Source organism: Boleophthalmus pectinirostris, unplaced genomic scaffold (assembly GCF_026225935.1).
Source record: "Boleophthalmus pectinirostris isolate CB_2022bp ecotype Guang Dong unplaced genomic scaffold, ASM2622593v1 HiC_scaffold_8, whole genome shotgun sequence".
NCBI lineage: Eukaryota > Metazoa > Chordata > Actinopteri > Gobiiformes > Gobiidae > Boleophthalmus > Boleophthalmus pectinirostris.
In genome coordinates this window covers 15,086,968-15,103,871 of record NW_026571515.1, presented here as the reverse complement: position 1 = coordinate 15,103,871, position 16,904 = coordinate 15,086,968, and the positions used below count along the sequence as shown (strand labels likewise).

Genomic DNA, 16,904 nt, shown 5'->3' with positions numbered 1-16,904 from the left:
TGATTCATCAGTCGGTTACGGTTTTACTTCATTTCACTTCGTACAAACTGTCTGATCTTTGGCTTTAGATTTCGTTCGCCCAACAGTAGGCGGGTACTTTTGTCATTTAACCTATCGCTGTTATTTGGTCGTGATGTATGTAATGCACTGCTAACGGGACTAACTGGTATATTAAGCTTTTCCCAAATCCCGTAGGAAGAAGGACAATAACGTCTTTCCCCTTGATGAAATTCACCATTCTCTTTGTTGCGGCTTTAAATCCCCGATCTCGGGAATCGTTGACAACACAGAATGTCTGGCTCTTCGCTGATTGGCTGGTGCACTTCTGGAGTTTTTGTGAACCGTCTGTTATATTTTAATTCCTGACCTAGTCACTGGAGAGAAATGAAATGAAAGCACTAGGTGGTGCCAGCCTGGCTAGGAGATTTAAAGGTGCACTGTGTAACCTTTCTAGTGGAGAGTCTGCCACCTGCTTGTCTTCATGTTATCTTATTACTGTCTTGCCTCGATTATTTACTATTTACCAAGTTTATTTCCATACTGCAGAATAATCAAGGCAATATGGAAATAAACTTGGTAAATGGTCACATTTTTAGTGCTTTTCCACCTTCAAGGCACTTTTACACACACACACGGTAACCGGGAGGATTTCCTGAAGTCACTGGATGGATGGACAAAGTCTGGACTTCAGTGACACCGAAACCATCCTGGATTCAGAAAGACCCGAATAATTCTAACTGGAACTGATGCCGAGTCTGACAACAGCTACACAGAAGAGGAAGCGGCACTCTGTTTACATCATGGATCTATGGTTTATCTCTGGAGGTCGTGCAGAAGTGACGCCGAGGATGAAGAATTGAATGGATTTAGTGATTTGGAGTGAGATCATGAGTTCGGTAAACTTCTGTTCTGTTGTTTATGCTATAATTATCTGAATAACTGTTCATATGTTACGTTAACACATGAACAGTTAACATATTCTGTTGTTATTACTAGAACTTGCCTTTCAAGATGAAATGTCGGTTCCTGGTCTCTGATTTTACAAAATACATTTCCCCAAAAAGTGCAACTTATATGTTTTTTCTTCTTCATTACGTATATTTTGGCTGGTGCAACTTATACTCTGGAGCGACTTATAGTCCGAAAAATATGGTAATATAGAACTTTTAAACTCAGCTAAATAAAAAGAATAATTTCCAAAAGGGAGTCAATGAAGCAAACCACAAGTCCAAGTATATTTTTAGGAGTGAACAGCGCAACACAGTGAAGAAACGAGCCCATTTATCAAACAATAGGTCCTTTGACACGCATGAAAAAGGTACTTGGAGTTAATCAGTGTTTTGATAGTCTTCCCCTGCGCTCGTATTTATTTTAAACAGTTGTGGTTTTTGCTGATTGCTGCTTGGGGGCAGACCTGCTCCACTCGTCTGTGTTATTGAGAGCACGGGGCCAGCTGCCGTCTGTACACAAGCCACACTAATGGAAATCAGACACACTCGCTATTGTCCCGGCCCGGCCACACGCACTCAGGAGCAGCACGGGCGCTCCAATCACAATATATCCTAAAGCAACGGACAAAGTGTACCGCACCGAGTCTGTGGTTGTGTTTGGTTTCTGATAAGAGGTCAGCTGGTTCGCTTGAGAGAGGTTAGAACTTATGCCTCACAACAGAAAGATTTAGATTGAATTCCAAGACAATGTGAAGTCTTTTAATGCAGTTGGAATGCCTCGGGTTTTTTAATTTTAACATCTGTAAGTGAAGTTTTTCCACTGTGATCCTGATGAGCACCTGACCTCAACTTTTACTGATCCACTGAAGCGCTCATCTTCCTCTCTTAAACAATGAAGTGTTAAGTCTAGTTATTTGACAATCACAGCAAAACAACTGTCACTGTATTTTCCAGACTACAAGTCACCCCTGAATACAAGTCGCACCAGACAAAAAAAGTGTATCGAAGAAGAAAAAAGCATATATAAGTCACTATTTGGGAGAAATTAATTTTATAAAATCAGAGACCAGGAACCGACATTTCCTGTGTAAAGGCAAGTTCTAGTAAAAACAATAGAAGAGAGAACAACAGACTGTGCTATAGTTATCTGAAGAACTGTTCATATGTGACATTCACAAACAACAGGACAGAACAAGTTTACCAAACTCTCCATCTCACTCCAAATCACTAAATCCATTCAATTCTTCATCCTCGGTGTCACTTCTGAACAACTCGGCCTTGACCTCTGGAGGTAAACAGAGCGTTGCTTCCTCTTCTGTGTCGCTGCTGTCAGACTCAGCATCAGTTCCAGTTAGTAATTATTTTTATTTATTATTATTAATTATTCCGGTCTTTCAAACACTGTTGTGCGCTGATGAGGTTCAGCTTTTGTCGGACTAAAGGACACGAATATGAGTGTTCTTTCTGTAACAGACGGATGTTGATGCTGAAGGTTAGTCTGTTCTGTGTGTCGTGATGTTTTCAAAGATGGTACGTGTGTCAGTTTGGCACAACTCTTTATGCTGTAGTAACCGGGATACTGCGTTTACATGCACCATGACGAAACCAGGACACTGATGTACATGTAAACACACTCACTGAGTGGTACAGTGATCTCAAAGGAGGTGACAGAGCTGAAACGTGGGACTGTGAGGCCACAACTCCAGTATTTGTGTCAGACGCAGCTTTGTCGAATGTAATCGACGAAAATCTTAATGATCAGTTATTGATTAGTCGACTAATCATGCCCATCCCTAGGTTTAACAAAGACTTTTAGTATCACAGCCATGATTTAGAATTTATTCTTTATTCAACCTTATCGAATCGATTTGAAATATATTGTATCGAATCGAAAGTTCACTGTATCGAGATATGTATCGTAACGGTAACTTCTTAATGATACCCAGCCCTAACAGATACAGCTCATTATCACTGCAAAACATCGTCTCTCTTTTTGTCATTGTCTTTGTAGTGTGATTTAAAACATAATTCAGCCAATCAGAAATTAAAACATAAATAACGTAAAAAGTTTAGTGTTTAAACGTGAGAATCCACAGAGGCTGGCGTCACAGGAGGAGTTCTGGTGCCTCTGGTGTAAATTGAAAGTTTTAAAAGTATCCGTGTATGAAGCTCTACCTACGTAACGTGCTGCTGACGCTCCTGGTCTAAATTCCGGGTAAGAGCGCGTGGTGCAGACGAGGATTTATGCTCTTTTGTTTAAGAAAAGTATCTTAAGCCACGGCGTGTCCCTTTGTCTCCTCGTGCGTTCACAAGTTTTGACTTAACTTGGTCGCATTTGAAAAATTCTGATCAGATACAGGAGCATAGGGGTGAAAAAAATCGAATTTGGGTCACTTCAAGCTGCAACCAAAGACAGATTGAATGCTACTGTGGAATATTTCAGGCAAAGTATTAAAATCTCTATGTGAAAAAATACAAAATAAATCAGATGATCAGAAGATCCTCCACCGGAAAAGTTACACAGCACACATTTAAAGATTCGTACTCACCACGTGTTTTCTACAGACGTGCTCAAGGTTTTTATGTAAACATGCTTTAATTTAACACTTCTCTGAGAGCTTAAATCTGTGACTTCTCCTCCCAAAGTGATGGCATTGACTTTGTGAGGGCGGCTGCTGTGGTTTGGGGTAGATTTTCAGTTCTCATCAGAAGAAGCTGGTGACAGATTTAAACCCGACACTTGTGCAGCTGTGCCCTGTTTCTCTAATGAACATCTGTGCAACCAAAATACTGAAGACTCACTCACAGGCTCACAGCACACAGAGCCAATTACACAAACTGAAAGGAAGGACAAACAAACACCGAGGCTTGTCATGTTGCCATAATGATACTTTGCAGCTGATGTCATGTAACTTTCCCTGGGGGTGTGACGATAACTGGCAGCACTGATCTGTCTGCTTTGTTTTTACCTAATTTGACTAGAAAGAAAGCTGGAACTACAACAAGTGAACAGATCTGTGGACGCCACTTGCAAAAAAACTGACGCTGTGTCCTTAGGCAAGGCACATAACCCACAATATGAAAGAGGAGTGTGCGTGAGTGTTGGTATTGGTCGGAGGGGCTGATGGTGCAGATTGGCTGCCTCGCTTCTGTCAGTCTACCCCAGGGCAGCTGTGGCTACTAGGGATGCGCCCAATACTTAATATACTTGTACTCGTACTCATTAATAGGGATGTAACAATAACCGAAATATCGTGATATTGTATCCTCAAAGTTCTAACAATAATAACGTGGTCCATCACAATATATATCGAATTACAAGTCTCTTTTACTAGTTTAAATGAAGAGTTATGGTGCAGCAATAGCTAAAAAAAAAAAGACAGAACTACATAGACCATGATCCTTTGCTCCATTTCAGTGCAGACTACAAGAAGAAATAACATTTCTAACACTTTTAAGTCTTAGTTCTTTGGATTAAGAGGAAAAAGTAGCATATTAACAGTTTGAGCTGTTTAGCGTCCACAAAATATTGCAATAAATATTGTACTGTGAGATGTAAATCGTGAAAATATCACACAGAGAGATTTGAATATTGTTCCAACCCTAATTGTGAGCCTCCCCATCATATCATGAGCTTTCCCACGATATCGCAATAAAAATCACACCGTGAAGTTCATACAGTGACGATATTGTATCATGAGACTTGACTTGAATATCGAGATCATACTCATTAAACATCTGTCGATACCACGCACCGATACTACAAAAAATAACACCAATACACGACACATTACACAGTATCCCGGTTTCGGTACCCGAGATGAGAAACCGGTAGTCAACATAACCAGGATACTGATGTGTATGTAAACGCACTCAGTGTATGTTCATGGGGCTGGGGGGGCTAAAGTATCGGTATCGCTACTCAGTATCGGCAAATACAGAAAAAATTATACTCATACTCGTATCGGTTTTCAAAAAAGTGGTATCGGTGCATCCCCAGTGGCTACAACAGTATCTTACCCCCACCAAGTGAAAATTAATAAATAATGCAAATGTAAATGTGTCTTTGAGCGTCCAAAAAAGCACTTTATAAAAACTGATCTATTAACATTAGTTTTTCAATCAATCTAAACTTTTTTGTTGAAAATCAAACACGTAAACAGAACCACGAAAATGTGTAATTTAAATCCATTTTGTGTTTCAAATTTTGCTAATGCTTAGTGTCACTATAGTAACTGCTGAACATTTCGCCATAGACATACATAACAGACCAAACCCAGCAAGATTCAGACATTTCTAATGGTCAGTGATCAAGCTTGGGTCTTTTTCATGCGAGGGCCTATAGCCAATCCCAAAAAAACATGCCTGAAGTGGTCATATATGTCATCTTTGCATGTTTCAGTACAGATATAATCCTTACGCTTAGCTGCTCTCAATGCTCCCACACAGCAAGTTTTATTTGTGTGAAGATGACACTGCACAAAATGTGACTGCACAGCTTCTCTTATCCTGTTTGTAGTAAAACGGGGCTGTGAATTAAAATAAAAGTCCAGTGAAAATCATCCAAATCGGCTCAAAATATCGACCCTATACATCCGCATTTCCTTGGATTCTAAACAATCCAATTCAGCTTCGGCCCTAAAAACAACACAAAACAATATTCTACAACTTCACAAACCTGATGTAATGACAGTAGTTTCATTAGCCTGGTGATTGTGTTGTGACAGCGCTCTGACAGACAAAAAAATGCTATGATTCACTGTTTTACCAGCCTGTTTCATTATCCTTCACCACGAGTTTTCCCCTGGTTCCCTTTTACTTCTGTATCACATTCGCACAGTTCCTCCCTCTTCCTCTCCACCTTCGTCATCATCACTCCTTCATTACCAGGCCTCGGCTCACCGCTCCCGCTCGGCCTTTGTTCCGCCAGCGCCGTCGTCTCTCCTGCAGATAGTCCAAACAGAGCGGCCTGTTTGTCGAAGCTGTGGACAGAGCGGGGCTGTCGGCGGATCTCAGGTTGCACACGGAGCTGAATGTTCCTGTCTGACGATCAACGGTGAGTCATTAGCGCGATAAACAAACACGGCAGCTTCGTGTCGCATACTCGAGTACATTTTATTCACAAATGTTGTTTTTTTTTTAAGATCAAACCAAACATAGCTCACTTGGAGAATGACCTGAAACTTTCTGCTAGCTCGAAAAGAGGCTGGTTTTCTTATGTCCTTTTTGAATGATTTAAATTTATTCCTCTAAATTACAGTTCAACCAATCAGAAGCAGAAGAAGCAGAACTCTGGTGTGACCATAGTAGGATTTGTCAGTGGCAAACTGTGCATTTCAATTAGTGTATCATTCGTTCATTCGTTTTTCAATATAAAACCAAAAATAAGAAAATGAAAAAACAACAGTTTTCTTCATTATTTATCTCTAAAACCAAAATGAAAAAACGATTCATTTTTTTCAGTTTTCGATTTTGTGTTTAAATGAAGAATGGAAAAAAACGGATAATGGCCGTTTCCCAATTACGTGACTTCCATGACTGCGATGCTGGACTTTTGCCCCGCATACGGACTGAACCAGGAGTGACCCAGGTCCGGGACTACAAACTGGGATCAGAGCGGGACCAGAGCGGGACCAGAGCGGGACCAGAGCGGACCAGAGCGGGACCAGAGCGGGACCAGAGCGGACTCCGAGCTTTGACTCCGAGCCTCAGCTTCGAGCTCCGGCCCTGCAGTGGGCTCTGAGCCTCCGGTCTGGTCCCGGCCTGGTTCCGGCCTGGTCTCGGTCTCAGTCCCGGTCTGGTCCCGGCCTGGTCTCGGTCTCAGTCCCGGTCTGGTCCCGGCCTGGTCTCGGTCTCAGTCCCGGTCTGGTCCCGGCCTGGTCTCGGTCTCAGTCCCGGTCTGGTCTCGGTCTCAGTCCCGGTCTGGTCTCGGTCTCAGTCCCGGTCTGGTCTCGGTCTCAGTCTCAGTGTCAGTCTCGGTCTGGTCCCGGCCTCAGTCCCGGTCTGGTTTCGGTCTCAGTGCTGGTCTGGTCTGGTCTCGGTCCTGATCTGGTCCTGGTGTCAGTCCGCTCTGGTCCCAGTCTGGTCGCGGTCTAGTCCCGGACCTGGATCAGTCCTGGTTCAGTCCGTATGCAGTGCAAAAGTTCGGCATCACAGTCACGGAAATCACGTAAACGGGAAACAGCCGTTATCTGTTTTTTCCATTCTTCTACGTTTTCCGCAGTGGTTCTGATGATAATTACGCAGCAGCTGGAGAATTCTCTCATCACGCTTTACGTCTGTCAGCTGAGGAGGAGAAGGGAAGAGTGTCGGATAAGGGAGGAAGAAGACAAACTGAGTCAACGGCTGCTCTACCTCAGCCCACTCCTGCATCCGGCTCACAATCCAAAGAGACGTGGATGAAAGTCCGAAGCCAGGACTGGTGGAGCCGGATTGAAGGACGACCCAACAAGCATGCGCTGAACGACCAGAATTATTTTTAAGAAGAATAAACTTTAACATGACCGAGAAATAAGGCAGAGCGATGACATATCCATAGACACAAGTAGGGCTGGGCGATATGAATCAAAAAATATATCTCGATATATTTTGCTATATCTCGATATACGATATATATCTCGATATATGTTCAAGAAAAAATAACCCCCTAAAACTGAAAACTGCAAAAAACAAATCTGCCAAATTCCACAAGGTCCTTTTTTTTTTTATTGAAGTGTAAGAGGTCGGGAGTTCATATAGGAACATTTAAGATTACAAAAAACCCTAATTACATAAATAATAATTTAACTGTAAAATAAAATAAATAATACACATTTCCTTCTTTTCATTCATAAATAAAACAACTCAACACAAGCTCATCTTTGCATTAACTCTGTTATACAAACCAGAACCATAACCATGAGCTCATTTAGCAGAGGAAGCTCGGGATATTCCTTATTTTAATAGATTTAATAGACATATCCAGCAGTAAGGAGCTCTGAGGTTTAATCCCACAATCCACTGCAGATCAAACCCAACGTTTCCAAACACTATTGTACAAGTGACACTGCAGCAGATTATTAATTAAAATCTTCTGCATAAATAAACTTTACATTGTTAAACTTTACAATATATAAAGCATAAGGACTCTAGAGCCACATCAGCCCGTTTGAAATAATAATGTGTTTAATGCAGTTTTGTGCATGTGTGTTTATATTTTACAGATACGAAACTTAAGTGCATGGCTCATTTGCATAAACAGCGCACTTCTCACGCAGCTCAGCTCGTTTAGCTTCTTTCGGGCTAAAGGACGCGACTCGGTGGAATATGAGGATGTGCTGATGATAGTTTTGTCTGTAAATGATGGAAAAGGTTCGTGGTGCTTGAAGCTTTTCACTGGCACCAACTTTCGGCGTTCAGGGCGATAGTGACGAGTGAAGGAGACACGAGCGAACAAAATCAGGGAGGCGGGAGCGCGCGGAGGTGACGAGAGAGAAGGTAAACAAGCGAAGCAGCGAAATCAAAATTAAATATAAGCATTATATCGATATATACGATATGTCAGAATTCATATCAATTTTAAAAACTATCTTGATATATTTAAAATATCGATATATCGCCCACCCCTAGACACAAGCAGGTGAAAAACTCTCGCACAGTGCACCTTTAATTTAATTGTTATGGTGCAGCAACAGCTAAAAAACAGAACTACACAGACCATGATCCTTTGCTCTACTTCAGTTCAATCTACATGATGAAATTACTGCTACTACGCACTTAAAAATCTCACTTATTTGGATTATAACAGAAATGTAGTTTGTTAGCGTCCACAAAATATCACAATAAATATCGTACAGTCAGATACATAACGTGAAAATATTTGGCTTTCGTTACATCCTTATAAATTTGGTTGTTTTAGCACAATTTCCATAATGGAAAATAATCAGAATGAGTCTTGAAAAACGCACGGTGTCCTCAGGAACTACTGGTATAGATGGTAAATGGTAAATGGGCACATTTTTCTATAGCACTTTTCCACCTTCAAGGCACTCAAAGAGCTTTACAACAAGGAACCACTCACCCATTCACACACACATTCACACATCAGTGTACACAGACACTGTGGGGAAGGTGGGTTAAGTGTTTTGCCCAAGGACAAAACGGCAGCATTCCTCTGTGGGATGGAATCACACCAGCCAACCTGTGGGTCAGTGGATCTGACCATTCAACCTGTGATGTTTATGTCAAGAACTGGATTGGAACCGCCAACCTTTAGATCAATGGGCGAATGCTCTACCAACTGAGCTACTGCCGCCCACAAACCGTAAACACAAGAGCCAGGGCTTTTTAATCAAGAGGTCGACAGCCAGTCACGGAGTACAGACAGATGTAGCAGTACATCTGGAGTGCTGGAGTGTTTTTTGCTAAATGTTACTGACTAAAAGTATTTTGTTCATGTTCATGAAATCAATAGTGAAAGAAGTATTTGGTTTAATAAGAAAAATTTGAGATTAAACGATAAGACAGCCCTTCATGGTAAAGGAACATTAGAGTGAAAAAGTGGTAAAGGACGGTTATTTTGTGGTCACTGGAAAAAAGGACATTTCTCATTTTGAATTCAAGAGTAATTCATTTTGTAACAAGATTTTAATTAAATATAAATCCTAGTTTTTTGAGGGTCCTACAGCAGTAACAGATGGAAGCCAGCTGCGATAATACAAAGACAAATTTTAATAGTATTTTAAATGTAAGAGAATTTAACAGGGTATCCCCGGGTTTGACTACCCCAAATTTAAGACTTTTTAAAGACCTTTTAAAGACCACTTACATGAAAATTAAGACCAACATCACACCCATTATGTGGGCGAAAAACACCAGATCCAATTCTAATAATGACCGAAACTCACTGGTTTAAATAACAAAAAATACTTTTATTACAAAATCTCATTCAGAACTCATTTATAGTTGTGTGCATTGCTTGTAAAATGGCCAAAATATAATTATAACATTCAAACAAGACAAGACAGCCTGGTTGAGTTTACAAAAAAAATAGACTAATGAAATTTAAGACCTTTATGAAAAAAATAAGACTTGGACAACATAATTTAAGACTTAAGGTCTTAATTTAGGAACTTGAAATTTAAGACCTTTTTAAGACTTTTAAGACCCCGCGGCTGCCCTGATTTAAGTAATTTATCCTCCACGTACGTCTCTCAGCTTAACATCGATTCACAGGAGCTATAGTAACACGATCATCTTCCCTTGGCATATCATTGGCACCATTATCTAAATTGTGGCATATTTCTGTCTAACCGGTGCCTGCTGGTCTTCAGAGTCTCACCACACTTGCTTTATAAACTCCTACTTTGGACGCAGAGTAAAGAGGTTTAAACACTCAAAGATCACACTCTGTTCACTTTTGGAAACACACTATGTCCCCCCGGACCAGTATTATTGATGGTAAATAAACCTCTCCTGCTTAAGTCATCCAGTTGGTCTCCAGCGTTTTACTTCCACCCTTTCTTTCTTGGACAAGCTGAAAACTTCTACAACAGTAAAAGGTAAATGGTTTTATACGCCGCTTTTCCACTTTCAAGGCTCTCAAAGGACTTTACAACAAGGAACTACTCATCCACTCACACACCAGTGTACACAGACACTAATGGCAAGCTGGGTTAAGTGTCTTGCCCAAGGACACAACAGCAGCATTCATCTGTGGAAGCTGGAATCACATGTGTCAGTGGATCTAAGCGATGATCCGATTATGTTTTTATGTCAAGAGTGTGAGCATGACAAAACATTTTTAAGTGAGACTAATGCTGCATCCTATTATTCTCTGCGAACTCACTCGGATCGTGGATATGACGTCATGTCCACAAGTCAAGCGTTTTATTATGTTTTGTGTTTCTGACTTGGAGAAAAACATGGACACCACCTGGAAAGCTGTTATTGTTGTTATCATCTGACTCCAGGGACGATTTGCAACACCTGTTTAAAACATGGTGAGGCCAAAATATTGAACAAAGACATAACACCGACTACCGAACCCATAGACAGTGATATGGATGCAGCAAAGTACTGCAGTAATACAGACGCAGTAAGGTACTGCAGTAGTACAAATGCAGTAAGGTATTGCAGGAGTACAAACGCAGTAAGGTATTGCATTAGTACAAACGCAGTAAGGTACTGCAGTAGTACAAGTGATTGAAATTGTCATTTAAACCACCAAAGTGTCCAAACACAATGAAAACACTTCATACTTAAAAGTGACACTGAGCACAGCCATCTTGGATTCTGCCTCAGAATCATTCCTCAGTCTCCTCGGAGTTCTTCCGAACGGAAAATTTGCCGTCCAAGGAAAAGCGGACGGTCAGTGCAGGTTGCTAGGCAATGTCCTCAGACCTCCGAGACATAAGGATAATAGAACGCACCATAAACACCTAAACACCGCCCACAACCATATTTCAAATAGAGAAGCTAAATGGAACAATACCTCTACACAGGTGTAAGGAGCAGTGTGATTGATCTGACAGGAATCCACACTTTAAACTCCATCTCTGCAGTCAGGTGTTTGTACTCAGAAATACCTGACTGTAATCATGGCAGTCCTGTGTGATGTCACGTAGTACTTGAAACAGCAGTGGCCACAGTAGTCAGCACACAGTGTAGCTATTGTAACACTTTAAACCGTTTAAGAGCTGGTCAAAACAAAAACAGGTTCTGTGGTAAACTACTGGAACAGATGCTGCCACCATTTTGCCATTTATCCGTTTCTAAACTCCAAAATCTCATTCATGTTACTCTGGTTTTGTCAGCAGTTCAAAGTGAGACCACAATTAGCTAAAGTGAAAAGCGTCTTCCTGTTTGGAGTCTGACACTTTGCTCTTCATTTACAAACCGAAGAGAACGCGGCGTATCTGAGGTCAGCAGCATTTTAACGACCAGAGGCTGTCCACACACACACACACACTGAACTTTATTATCCTGTTGGCACAGAGGAGAGGACCAGGCCTGTCCAATTCATTAGCTAATGTCCAATCAGCCTCCAGTCAGCTCTCTGTGGACACGCGTCAACACTGCAGCTCATTACGCCACTGACAGGCTAATGCGAGTGGAGAAAGAGACCAGGACGGACTACAAAACAATAAAAAGACAGAAGAGAGAAAGTATTTGAGAGTAGAGTTATATCATAAGTATTGAAAATCAGAAACTAAAACTAGTAACAGAACTAGAAACTCATTTGAGCCGGTTCTGAAAGTAATAAAGTGTGATTCACAGGACAGAAAAGATCCGTGTATCATTTGTTCATTCGTTTTTCAAAATAAAATCAAAAATAAGAAAAAAAAACAACAACTATTTTCTTCTTTATTTGTCTCTAAAACCAAAATGAAAACGATAAAAGGGAAAGGAAAGGGTAATGATTCGTTTTGTTTTTTTCAGTTTTTCGATTTTGTGGATAACTGATCTGGGTCCCCGGTCCCCGGTCTCGGCCCCCGGTCCCGGCCCCCAGTCCCACTGCCCCTAAGGTCCAGGACTCAGTCCCGGTCTCGGTCCCGGTCTCGGTCCCGGTCTCGGTCCCGGTCTCGGTCGGTCTCGGTCCCGGTCTCAGTCCCTACATAATTGTATATAGAACACGTTTTTGCTTTTAAAATCCCTTGACAAGATTTTGGTGTGAATTATTTCCGTCACAACCCCAAGAACTCAAGTAAAAAACACATTTCTTCATGTTGTGTGAAATGCATCATGGGATATGTAGTTCCCCATGTTTATAAGCCGTTACTTATATAAAACCTGCATTTAAGCAAAGAAACCTGTAATTCGATATACTGTGACAGCCCACGATATTATTGCGAGACTTTTGACGACACAATATCACGATATTTCAGTTATTGTTACATCCTAATACCACAGAAAGTGAGAAAATACTATAATTTAATGTTGAAAATTACACTGTATTGTCCAAATAAAGTGTTTTTCTTTATTATATTCACTATTGAGCATTATGTCTACTCCCTTGGATCAAAATTTTAGTATCGTGACCCTGACCCGAGTTAAATTGGGTCCAATTTCCTGACAGGGGAAGGGACAATAAAGTGTAAACATTAACCTCACTCCTCTGCTCTTCGGACCAGATTTGTAGAGGTGGAATTATTTGAGGACGAGCAGAAGAGAACTTACTGAATCATTAAAGTACAACCTTTAAAAGGGCTCAAATAATATTCTGGAGTTAAAGTTATTCAAGTTCAAGTGGCAGTAGTTCAGAGATCATGTTTGTTTATCGTTGTTGGTGTACTTCTGGTGTGAGAGTTCAGAGAAACAGAAAGTGAAAATGTGGCAGCTCCGTGTGACCTCCCATCACCGCACTGTTACAGCATCAGGACCTCGTGACCGACGGGAGCGCGAGGAGCAGGAGGAAAGAGCAGGATCTGAACCAAACCCAACTCTTCCCCTTTCAAAACGCACGGCTCAAGATCAAGGCTTTGGACCAACAATAAGGAACTAGAAACACGCAAAACACAGACTTTTAGCCACAACCACCTGACATAAAGTCGCTTGTACTGCACGTAAGGTTCTCAAAAGTAAAAAAAAAAAAAAAAGAAATACTAATCGATACTAAAACCAGTACTGAAACAAGATACTCATTCGCACTGATATTGATACGAAAAAGTCACATTCACAGCACAGACATCAACCTTTGCTGAATAGATTTAGAATGATCTTGAGCTGTATCATACGGTTTGAAGTTTGAAAACAAAATCACATTTAGAATACACATTTACATCTTCAAAACAAATTCCAACTTTTATAAAACATGCTTGCAAATGTGCGAAGAAACGTACAAAACACGAAACACTTTTACAAGCGCCGACACAAATTTACATGTCGCAAAAAAACAAATACAAAGCCTCGAAACTAAGGATGTAACAATATCGTCAAAGTTAACACACAATAATATCGTGGACCATCACAATATATCGAATTACAAGTCTCTTTGCTTAATTGAAGAGTTATGGTGCAGCAATAGATCATAAAAAAGACAGAGGGAACTACATAGACCATGATCCTTTGCTCCATTTCAGTGCAGACTTCAAGAAAAAATAACAATTCTAACACTTTTAAATCTTAGTTCTTTGGATTAAGAGGAACAAGTTGCATCTTAACAGTTTTGTTAGTCTCCACAAAATATCACAATAAATAACGTACTGAGAGATTTAGATATTGTTACATCCCTAATCGTGAGCCTCCCCATCATATCGTGAGCTTTCCCACGATATCGCAATAAATATCGTACCATGAGGTTCATACCGTGACAATATCGTATCGTGAGACTTGGATATCGTTACATCCCTACTCGAAACACATTAACAAGAAATGTCCAAGAAAGTTCTTGACGGAAAGGGAATATCCTAAAAAGCATAAGTACTGAACGACGTGCGGGACAAGCAGCATATGGAAAGCGATTCAGTTAGAACTCTCATTGAATGTGATGAATTGTCATATGAGTACACGCTTTAAACTTTACAGCCTGATTCATCAGCCCGTTTCACTTCATCAATTGCTGCTATTTGGTCGTGACGTATGTAATGCACCGCTTAAGCTTTTCCCAAATCTCGTAGGAAGAAGGACAACAACGTTTTTCCCCTTGATAAAATTCACCAAACATTCTCTTTGTTCCGGCTTTAAACCCTCGATCTCGGAATCGTTGACAACACTGAATATATGACTCTTCGCTGATTGGCTGGTGTCCGAACTTTGGGGGTTTTGCGAATCGTTTATTGTATTCTGATTCCTGGCCTAGTCACTGGGGAGAAATGAAATTGAGCGGAGGCACTAGGTGGCACCAGCCTGGCTATACTAACACAACGGTAAACGTAAAATACGGCCATAACCCACAAAACTGTCAAATAACAGCTATAGACAGAGCCATACTGTAGTCACAGAATATCTTTCTTATTTCTGTTGAATCGCTTTTCACTCTTTGCTTGTCCCACACGTCGTTCGCCACTTCCGCTTACTTTCCGTTGAGAGATTTCTTGTTAATGTGTTTCAGGGCTTTGTATTTGTGTTTTTGCGACATGAACATTTGTCTTGGTGCTTGTACAAGTGTTTTGTGTTTTGCAATGTGTTTAATGAAACGTAAATTTGTTTTCAAGATGTAAACGTGTATTCTAAATGTAATTTTGTTTTCAAAGTTGTTAATGTGTGCTGTGAAATGTAACAAAATGCAACAAAATAATTTAGTAAAATACACCAAAAAATACTCAGCAGCCCATGATATCAGTACTGTATTATCACATTAAACGTCACGATATATAGATATTTCGATACTTTTGATACCTAATGATGACTCAACATTGGTGAGGTGTTTTTCTTATAATGGATGGAAGTCTTGGGAAAATCAAGCAAATAATGATCATGTTAGCTTCTGCCTTTGGCCTTTGGCCAACTCCTTATTACTGACTCATGACACAAAGACAGAAAAACAGGAACTGACAAGTCAATTTTGAGCTCAGTATTTTTCACACGCAAATATTTCTTCATTATAGCAACTAATTGGAAAATTATGGGAGCCCAACCTATGTTTGGACAAAACAGAAATTTTGAAGTAATTTTTCTCAGTTTCACACTTTGGAGAGTTAAAGTCTTTTGCCTTTGTAGGGCAGAATGGGTGATGTCACACTCACTTAGGTTACGTTTACACTGAAACAAATCACCGTATCAGAAACGATTTGCGTCCAGACACGTCGTTTCTGTGTCCGCAATCAAAGAATTCCCTATCCACACAGTAACGCGAAAACCCCTGAAACACTCGTCACATGGCTACGCTGGTGTCACGATGTCACAATGTCACATGGGCTGTAAAAACAAGGAAGTGGAGCACCGTGTCTGAAGTTGCAGCAGCCGATTTCGAGCCAAGGAAGATGGCAAGTGTGAAAACAGTCTTTTCGTGAACTGTGTATTAGCAAGCAGTTCTATCTACGCGGCTTCCCCGTTTGTCTCCGGTTTGTTTAAACTGTAGCGTCACATGAGCAATGTCACGAACCCAGCAAATCAGGAAGGAGCAAGTCACAGCGACGTGGTCCAATAAGGACGCAACTAGAGCTCCTACAAAAGCGTATCAGTGTTTTCAGGCGTCCACACAGTGCCGGATCAGATCTGTACTCAAACAAATTCGTGGGAGCTGGAGGCACTAGATCGTTCCGTCTCTGGAGCGGTTTTCAATCAGATAAGTGTGGACGAACACTAGTGTGCTAGTGTGGCTCCACCGAGTGCCTCCGCTCAATTTCATTTCTCTCCAGCAACTAGGTCAAGAATCAAAACACAATAGACAGTTCGCAAAAATCCCCGGAAGTGCAAGTTCGGGCACCAGCCAATCAGCAAAGAGCCATATATTTAGTGTTGTCAACGATTCCCAAGGATCAAGGATTTAAAGCCAGAATAAAGAGAATGTTTGGTGAATTTTATCAAGGGGAAAGACGTTATTGTCTTTCTTCCTACGGGATTTGGGAAAAGCTTAAGCGGCACATTACATACGTCACGACCAAATAACAGCTATTGATAAAAAATTTTAAAAGTACCCCCCTACTGTCGAGCGAACGAATCCTAATGCTGCGAGGTTGTCAGAATAATTCTATTATCCCATATTTGCTAAATGCTTGTGTGTTAATCTAGACCTATGAGTTAACCATTTATGTACTACAATTCTTTGATTTAGAATGTACCAATCATTTGTATGAATATGAATAACCTCTCTGTGTTTAACACCTGTGTGCAGTGACCTATCGTTCTTGTGAACCTTGAGATGACCCCTCACGTGAAACCAACTCCCACTGTCACACATGCAAGAGTTATGATGGTGTCTGACTATACCTACGGCACCTCCTGATTGTCAATCATGTTTATGTGTTTGAACCTGCATCAGTTTCTTATTATGTCTTTGCTGATCCCCCTTCCCCTTGAGAATCATGTGTCTGT

The 16,904-nt window shown here is 40.8% G+C and overlaps 1 protein-coding gene across 2 annotated transcripts in view; it reads right to left on the bottom strand.

Moving 5' to 3' along the window:
* The window catches only part of LOC110174721 (dnaJ homolog subfamily C member 5-like), a 43,964-nt gene that overhangs the window by 19,894 nt on the left and 7,166 nt on the right, over positions 1–16,904 (bottom strand). Inside the window, exon 1 of one of the 2 annotated variants that reach the window (XM_055165802.1) lies at positions 3,500–3,608. The exons of the other annotated variant lie outside the window; for it this stretch is intronic. The gene's annotated coding sequence lies outside the window, so the exon portion shown is untranslated. Of the gene's footprint in view, positions 1–3,499; positions 3,609–16,904 lie in introns of those variants that run through there. 2 annotated transcript variants of the gene reach the window in all.